At 45.9% G+C, this 8453-nt stretch overlaps 1 non-coding gene across 1 annotated transcript; it reads left to right on the top strand.

Moving 5' to 3' along the window:
- Window positions 1–4379: 4379 nt before the first annotated feature.
- Window positions 4380–4452, top strand: TRNAG-UCC (transfer RNA glycine (anticodon UCC)). The gene has a single exon. It is a non-coding gene; the product is annotated as a tRNA-Gly (tRNA).
- Window positions 4453–8453: the final 4001 nt, after the last annotated feature.

Raw genomic sequence — 8453 nt, 5'->3', positions numbered from 1 at the left:
CGGTACCAAGCTATTCCCAACCTTCTTTCCCTTGCCTGTTCCCACCACAGAAGTGAAATACTAGCTTTCCCAGCATCCCTTGCACCAAGGGATGGTCATATGATCATAGACCAAGGAGCTATGAGGGGAAGGCTGCAGGGAGGCCTCTGGGAAAGATGTCCTGGGTTTTCTGGATAAGTCAGGCTTCTGCTTGGTCCTCCCTACCTCCTGCCTTTGAAAACCATCCTTATGTCTGGAGCTGGGCTGATAAGAGGACAGGCCTGAGCACAAGAAGTAATGTACAGAAGATGGTAGAGCAGAAAGAACCTCAAAGACAGAGTGCAAGAACTGGCCCAGTGCCAGCAGCCACCACCTCCATATTTTTTGTTGTATGAGAAAAAACAAAAACACCCAATTGTTTTAGCCACTGGCAGTCAGATTTTGTTTCTTGAAGCCAAAAGCATTTCTAACCAATGTATGACTTAAGGCTTTGCACATGCTATTCCCTTCTCTGGAATGCTATTCCCTCCTCTCCCCAACCTTCAGACCTCAGCTCAAGTATCACTTTCTTGGGGAAGTGTTCTCTAGGCTCCTGACCAAGTCCAACCCCTCTGATCCACTCTCACACTCCAATTCCCCATCCTTCATAACACCTGTCATGATGGAAACATTATGTTTGTTTGTGTATGATTATCTGAATGTCGGTCTTCCCCCCAAAATCTCTTGAGAGCAGGGACTGTATTTATATTTGTTCACTGTTGTACCACCAGTATCTATGACACTCAATATGTGTAGAATGAATGAATGAATGAATGTCAAAAAGGCCCAATCCCAGGACATGCATTCATTCAAACTAGAGCAGTGTCTGGTGCATCATTTCAGTTCAATAAATATATGTCTAATGAGTGAATGAATGGGGGAAACAAAGGTGAAAAGTAGCAGCACCTGTCCTCAAGGAATTTAGAAGCTAAGAGGGGAAGCAGACCCCAAAGCAGAACATTTTACTGGGAATGTGCAGTGGTAGAGGCACCTGCAAGGTGCTGTCAGAGGTCAGAGAAGCAGCCATTATGCCAGACTGATTGAGAGTGAGGGTAGCAGGGAAGGTGCCACATGAGCTGAGCCAGCCGTGTGCCCTTGCTGCAGACTGCAGATGCACAGGCGTGGAGCTCAGGGACCGGATGGTGGAGGAGGGCAGCTGGAAGCAGTTCTACATTCACTGTTGAAGCATAAAATCCTCGGCAGGAAAGGGCAGGCTGCAGCCAGCTCTGGGGGAGGTGGGGAGGGCAGGGAGGGGTTGGACTTGGCCTGCAGGCAGTGGGGAGCCCTGGGAAGGTCTTGGGCAGGAGCCTGGCGCTGGTGCAGGTGGTCAGATCACAATCTAGCAGCAGAAGAAAGGTAGCTCTGAGTCCTGAGCTGCCAGCTTCACCGTGGTTACCTACCCTTCTAACTGGGATGATTCTGAGTCCCAGGCAAGGTTTCTCCACACAAGCTGTTCCGAAAAACAAATCAACCCTGTTAACTGAGTCAAGGAAATGGGTCCTGACCATTCATCAAGGACTCTGGCACCTGCCCCGCAGTCTCTCCACCCCAGGCCAGACCAGAAGGTCAGTTGTCTTTAAAATCCACGGGGAGACTTCCCTGGTAGTCCAGTGGTTAAGACTCCGAGCGTGGGTTCGATCCCTGGTCGGGGAACTAAGATCCCACATGCCACGCAGCATGGCCAAAAAAATAAATAAAGCAAAGCAGTATGCTAACACATATATATGGAATTTAAGAAAAAAAAATGTCATGAAGAACCTAGGGGTAACACAGACCTACTAGAGAATGGACTTGAGGATATGGGGAGGGGGAAGGGTAGGCTGTGACAAAGCGAGAGAGAGACATGGACATATATACACTACCAAAGGTAAGGTAGATAGCTAGTGGGAAGCAGCCACATAGCACAGGGAGATCAGCTCGGTGCTTTGTGACCACCTAGAGGGGTGGGATAGGGAGGGTGGGAGGGAGATGCAAGAGGGAGGAGATATGGGGATATATGTATAACTGATTCACTTTGTTGTAAAGCAGAAACTAACACACCATTGTAAAGCAATTATACTCCAATAAAGATGTTAAAAATAAATAAATAAAATAAACTAACTCACTTTAGAGATTAAAAAAAAAAAGCAAATCAAATCCACGGGGACCACCCTGACTCCAGTTTTCCATGCACTCACCCTCAGGGGCCATTTCCTACCTTAAAAAAAAAATCCCTACTATATATAAAATAGATAACCAACAAGGACCTACTATATAGCACAAGGAACTGTATTCATTATTTTGTAATAACCTATAAGGGAAAAGAATCTGAAGAAAAATTAGATATACATGTATGCATAACTGAATCACTTTGCTGTACACCTGAAACTAACACAACATTGTAAATCAACTAGACTTAAATATATATATATATATATATATATATATATATATATCTCCAACTTAAAAAAAAAATCCCAGATACCTTCTCTACTGTTTATACCCAGGCCTTTTCAGCCCCCCTAACTGCTCTACCTCCAGACACTGCTCTTATAGCCCATTCTCTAGGGGTTTCAGGGACAATCATCCTGTGAGCCCAACACCCCCCCAAGAAAATGCCACTTGTCATAAAATCTTTCTTGGTCATCAGATCCTGCCCTAAATCAATGAAAAGCTTCAGGCTTTAAATAGAAAGCTGAGACTTCCCTGGTGGCGCAGTGGTTAAGAATCCACCTGCCAATGCAGGGGACATGGGTTTGAGCCCTGGTCTGGGAAGATCCCACAACTAAGGATCAACTAAGCCCGTGTGCCACAACTACTGAGCCTGCGCTCTAGAGCCCGTGAGCCATGACTCCTGAGCCTGCATGCCACAACTACTGAAGCCCGCGCAGCTAGAGGCCGTGCTCCGCAACAAGAGAAGCCACTGCAGTGAGAAGCCTGAGCACCGCAATGAAGAGCAGCCCCTGCGTGACGCTGCTAGAGAAAGCCCGCGAGCAGCAATGAAGACCCAACGCAGCCAAAAATAAATAAATAAATAAAATTTTAAAATAAAAAATAAATAGAAAGATAGAAAGCTGGCCGATTCCATTTGATTATACTCTGGCAATGGGGATTCTGGTTCCAACACTGCATTTGAAATGTAAAAATGTGTGGTGTGATCCAAGTGTCCATCAACAGATGAATGGATAAAACAAAACGTGTTTAACATTCCCTGGTAGTCCAGTGGTTAGGGCTCCGCATGTCCACTGCAGGGGGCATGGGTTCGATCCCTAGTCTGGGAACTAATACGATGCAATGAATATGATTCAGCTTTAAAACAGAATGAAGGGCTTCCCTGGTGGTGCAGTGGTTGAGAGTCCGCCTGCCGATGCAGGGGACACGGGTTCGTGCCCCAGTCCGGGAAGATCCCACATGCTGCGCAGCGGCTGGCCCGTGAGCCATGGCCGCTGAGCCTGCGCGTCCGGAGCCTGTGCTCCACGATGGGAGAGGCCACAGCAGTGAGAGGGCCACGTACCGCAAAAAAAAAAAAACAGAATGAAATTCTGACACATCTCCAACATGGATGAACCTTGAGGACATTATGCTAAGTGAAATGAGCCAGTCACAAAAGGACAAATCCTGCATGATTCTGCTTATATGAGGTACCTAAACTAGTCAAATTCATAGACAGAAAGTAGAATGGAGGTTGTCAAGGCCAGGGGAGGGGAGAAGCAGGGAACTGGGAGAATGGGTACCAATTTTCAGTTGGGGATGGTGAAAAGTTTGTGGAGATGAAGGATGTCATTATGGTTGCACAACAGTATGAATGTGCTCACCACTGCGAACTCTACACTCAGGAATGCTTAAGGTGGCCAATTTTGTATTATGTGTAACTTAACACAATTAGAAATTTCAAAAATATGAATGGGTTTAGGAGTATTTGGAACAGATAACACATACACAGTCCAGTGCCTGTTCTGTGTGAAGCCCTGTGTGAGTCAGAGCTGCACCAGGAGCCCAGTGTGCTCATCAGGAAGGCAGACATCACTGGAAAGAGGATCCAGTACCGGGCACTGCAGGCAGCTACCAAATAAGGAGGTGTATGAGATATAAATAGCTGCTAAGACTGGTTGAGGCATGCCCTGACTTTAAGACCAGCTCAGCTGTTAGCTGCCTGGGATACACTGGGCTCTAGCTCAGTGTGTTTCCTCCCTCCTCACACCCCACCTGTCCTGCCAAGGCCTCCAGCTGCTCCCTCCCTCTTGCATCTGCCCAGTGGCCCCATCAGCTGAAGGCCCTGGGATCCCGCCCTGACCGGGCTTATAGACACACTTCCTGGTTGTGGCCACAGGTGCTCCAGCAGGTAGTCAAGTCTGGGGTCAGAAGGGACCTCTTCAGGGACCTCCCTGGTGGTCAAGTGGTTAAGACTCTGCACTTCCAATGCAGGGGGCCCAGGTTTGATCCCTGGTTGGGGAATTAAGGTCATCCCACATGCCACATGGCGTGGCCAAAGAATAAAAAATAATTAAGAAGGGACCTCTTCACCTACTTTACAGATGGGGAAATGGAAGGGCTGGAGGCGAGGAGCTGTGCCCCAAGTTCCACCGTCACCCGGAGGCAGAGCTGGGTGAGGATGTTCCATGCCTCCCTCTCTCCCAAACCTCACTGTCCTTTTGGTGCCAGGGCCTTCCCGGGGGACAGGTAAGAATCCGGAGGGGTGGCTGAAATTTATCTCTTCCTCTCCCCCAGGTGAGGCTATAGGACATTATCAGTTTGCCAGTGAGATGTCCATCTGCTGGGCCTACACAAAACACTCAGGGAGTGGGACTTCCTGGTGAGGGAGTGGGACTTTCTGGTGGCGCAGTGGTTAAGGCTCCGCCCTCCCGATGCAGGGGGCCCTGGCCAGGGAACTAGATCCCACATGCATGCCGCAACTAAGGAGGCTGCCAGTTGCAACTAAGACTTGGTGCAATCAAATGAATTAAAAAACAAACAAAAAAAACAACGGGGGTGACGACTTTTCTTTCTGGTGTGTGTGTGCGCGCGCGCACGCACATGCATGCAAACAGAAGAGTGTGTAAAAACAACGTGCATAGTTCGAACTGAAGGAGAACAGTCTATGCTACCCCAAAATGTGCCATTCTGGAATGAAGATTATTTTGAGCTGAAGGCAATTGAGAATCAACAGATGCAGGAAGGGTTCTCTGTCCTTCTGCCCCTTTTCCTCCTAAAAGCAGGACATATATTTCCCTTGTGAAGGTACCAGAAAGAGGAATGCAACTCTTATTACAGAGGTGGAGGCACCAGCATTGGGGTGAGTCTGCACAACCAAATCTCACTAACATAACCCTTATCTGTCATTAGCTTCCCCCATATATTTCCTAGTCCCTTCTCCACAGTTTATCGTCCTTTGAAACCCAAACCATGTTTCCTTTGTTAAAATGGTATATGAGCCCCTGAGTCCCACCATTTCTTTGATTTTCACTTATTTTCTGTCAACTCCCATGCACATAAATATTGATAAAAACTGTGTACATTTTATCCTGACAATCTGTCTTTTGTTAGTCTAATTCACAGACCCTAAGAGCTCAGAGGAAGTTTTCCTCCAACAAAACACACCCAGGCACCTATCACCCATATCACGAAGTAGAATATTATCATATCCTAGAAGTCCTGCCCTGTGTGCCTCTTCTTCCTTTTTTTTTTTATTTTTATTTTTATTGGAGTATAGTTGAGTTACACTGTTGTGTTAGTTTCTGCTGTACAGCAAAGTGAATCAGTTTTACATACACATATACCCACTCTTGTTTAGATTCTTTTCCCATATAGGTCATTACAGAGTATTGAGTAGAGTTCCCTGGGCTATACAGCAGGTTCTTATTAGCTATCTGTTTTATATATAGTAGTGTGTATATGTCAATCCCAATCTCCCAATTTATCCCTCCCCCCTTCCCCGCCATGTGCCTCTTCGATAACACATCCTGGTCCCAAGTAAACCATTGTCCTACATTTTGTTTGAATCTTTCCTTTGGTTTTCTTTACATTTGTTTTTAGCTGCACACGGATTCCTAAACAGCACATTATTAGGTTTGCCTGTTTTAAAATTCGATTTAAGTGGAATCTTACTCATATCCTCTGTTTCTTGCTGCTTTAGCTTATGTTTGTGAGATTAACCTGTATTGGTGCATACGATGTAGGTTATAGATTTTTCACTGTTGCATAGTGTTCCACTGTATGGTTATCCCACACCTGATTTACACATTTTACTGTTGATGAATATTCCATTACCTCCAGTTTCTGGCTATTACAAATGATGCTGCTCTGAATACTCCTGTACATGTCTTTTGATACACGTAGGCATGCATTTTGTTGGGTGTATGCTTAGGAGTGGGATTACTGGGTCATTGGTAATCAATTGCTTTACTTGGTAATGTCGGTTTTCCAGCGGCTATACCATTTACTTCTGTCATATCCTGTTGCTCTCGATTCCTACATTTTTTTTTTTTTTTTTCCCGTACGTGGGCCCCTCACTGCTGTGGCCTCTCCTGTTGCGGAGCACAGGCTCCGGACGCGCAGGCTCAGCGGCCATGGCTCACAGGCCCAGCTGCTCCGCGGCATGTGGGATCTTCCCGGACCGGGGCACGAATCCGTGTCCCCTGCATCGGCAGGCGGACTCTCAACCACTGCGCCACCAGGGAAGCCCCCCGATTCCTACATTTTAAACTGTACACCCAGCAGGACCTGAACGTTCCCAAGCCCCTGCTCTTCCAACTCCAGGCCAAGGCCAAAGCCGCTGCCCACAGAAGTTTGAAAAAGATGTAATCTTTCTCAAGTGATGAAAGTGTTCTGCAGTTAAACAGTGGTTATAGTTGCACAACTTTGTGACTGTGCTAAAAGCCACCAAACTCTGCACGTGAAAAGGGTAAATGTTACGGTATGTGAAGTGAGTTATATTTCAATTTAAAAAATGGTCTGACTTTAATTTTTGATCATGTGGGAGGTTTGAAATGGTAACACGTAGTGGTTTCAATGTGCATTTTTCTGATCAATATTGTATTTGAAAATACTTTCGTCTGTTTATAGATCATTTGTACTTCCTCTTCTATGAAATTACTATACTCTTTTTTTTTTTAAGTATAATTGATCTTTTCTTTTTGTTTATTTGGCTGCGCTGGGTCTTCGTTGCTGTGCACAGGCTTTCTCTAGTTGTGCCGAGCAGGAGCTACTCTTCGTTGCGATGCACGGGCTTCTCACTGCGGTGGCTTCTCTTGTTGTGGAGCACGGGTTCTAGGTGCGTAGGCTTCAGAAGTTGCAGCATGCGGGCCCTAGAGTGCCCAGGCTTCAGTAATTGCAGCCCTTGGGCTCAGCAGTTGTGACTCACGGACTCTAGAGCGCAGGCTCAGTAGTTGTGGTGCACGGGCTTAGTTGCTCCGTGGCATGTGGGATCTTCCTGTATCAGGTATCGAACCCTTGTCCCCTGCATTGGCAGGTGGATTCTCAACCACTGTGCCACCAGGGAAGTCCCACTATACATTTCTTTTGCCTATTTATCTGTTGGATTGTTTGTCTTTTCTTGTTGTCTTTTCTTATTGTTATAAGCCCCCTTATAGCCTAGGGGCTACTTACATATATTTAGGTCCTAATCCTTTGTTGGTTCTATATGTTACAAATATCTTCCCCCAGGTGTGGCTTATCTTTTTACTCTACAAAATGGTATCCTTTGATGAAGTAAAGATTTTTTCCGCCGTGCTTCTTTTTTTAAATTGCATTTAAAAAACTGAAATAAATGTACAGACAGTAACATGCACAGGGATTTCCCTGGTGGCGCAGTGGTTAAGAATCTGCCTGCCAATGCAGGGGACATGGGTTCAAGCCCTGGTCTGGGAAGATCCCACATACCGTGGAGCAACTAAGCCCGTACACCACGACTACTGAGCCTGTGCTCTAGAGCCCGTGAGCCACAACTACTGAGCCCGTGTGCCACATCTACTGAAGCCCATGTGCCTAGAGCCCGTGCTCTGCAACAAGAGAAGCCACCACAATGAGAAGCACGCATACTGCAACGAAGAGTAGCCCCTGCTCTCTGCAACTAGAGAAAGCCCGCGCGTGGCAATGAAGACCCAACACAGCCAAAAATAAATAAATTTATATAAAAAAACATACACAGAATAAATAAATAAAATAAATTTATATTAAAAAATAACATGCACAGAACTTAATTGTTGTTCAGTGAATTTTGACAATTGTGTACACCCATGTGATCACCACCCAAATCAAGATATAGAAGATTCCCACCACCCCGGATTGTCCGTTGTTCTTTCTCCCTTTTAGTCAATTCTCTCATCCCAGCACCACAATCACTTTCTGAATTTTATTATCACAGATGAGTTTTGCCTTTTTTCGGATTTTTATATGAAGAGAATAATGCCATGTGCATTATTCTCTTTCTGGCTTCTTTTACTCCACACACTGGGAGG

This window comes from Orcinus orca, chromosome 9 (assembly GCF_937001465.1).
Source record: "Orcinus orca chromosome 9, mOrcOrc1.1, whole genome shotgun sequence".
Classification (NCBI taxonomy): domain Eukaryota; kingdom Metazoa; phylum Chordata; class Mammalia; order Artiodactyla; family Delphinidae; genus Orcinus; species Orcinus orca.
The sequence above is the reverse complement of the archived record's forward strand: the minus strand, read 5'-3'. Positions and strand labels throughout refer to the sequence as shown.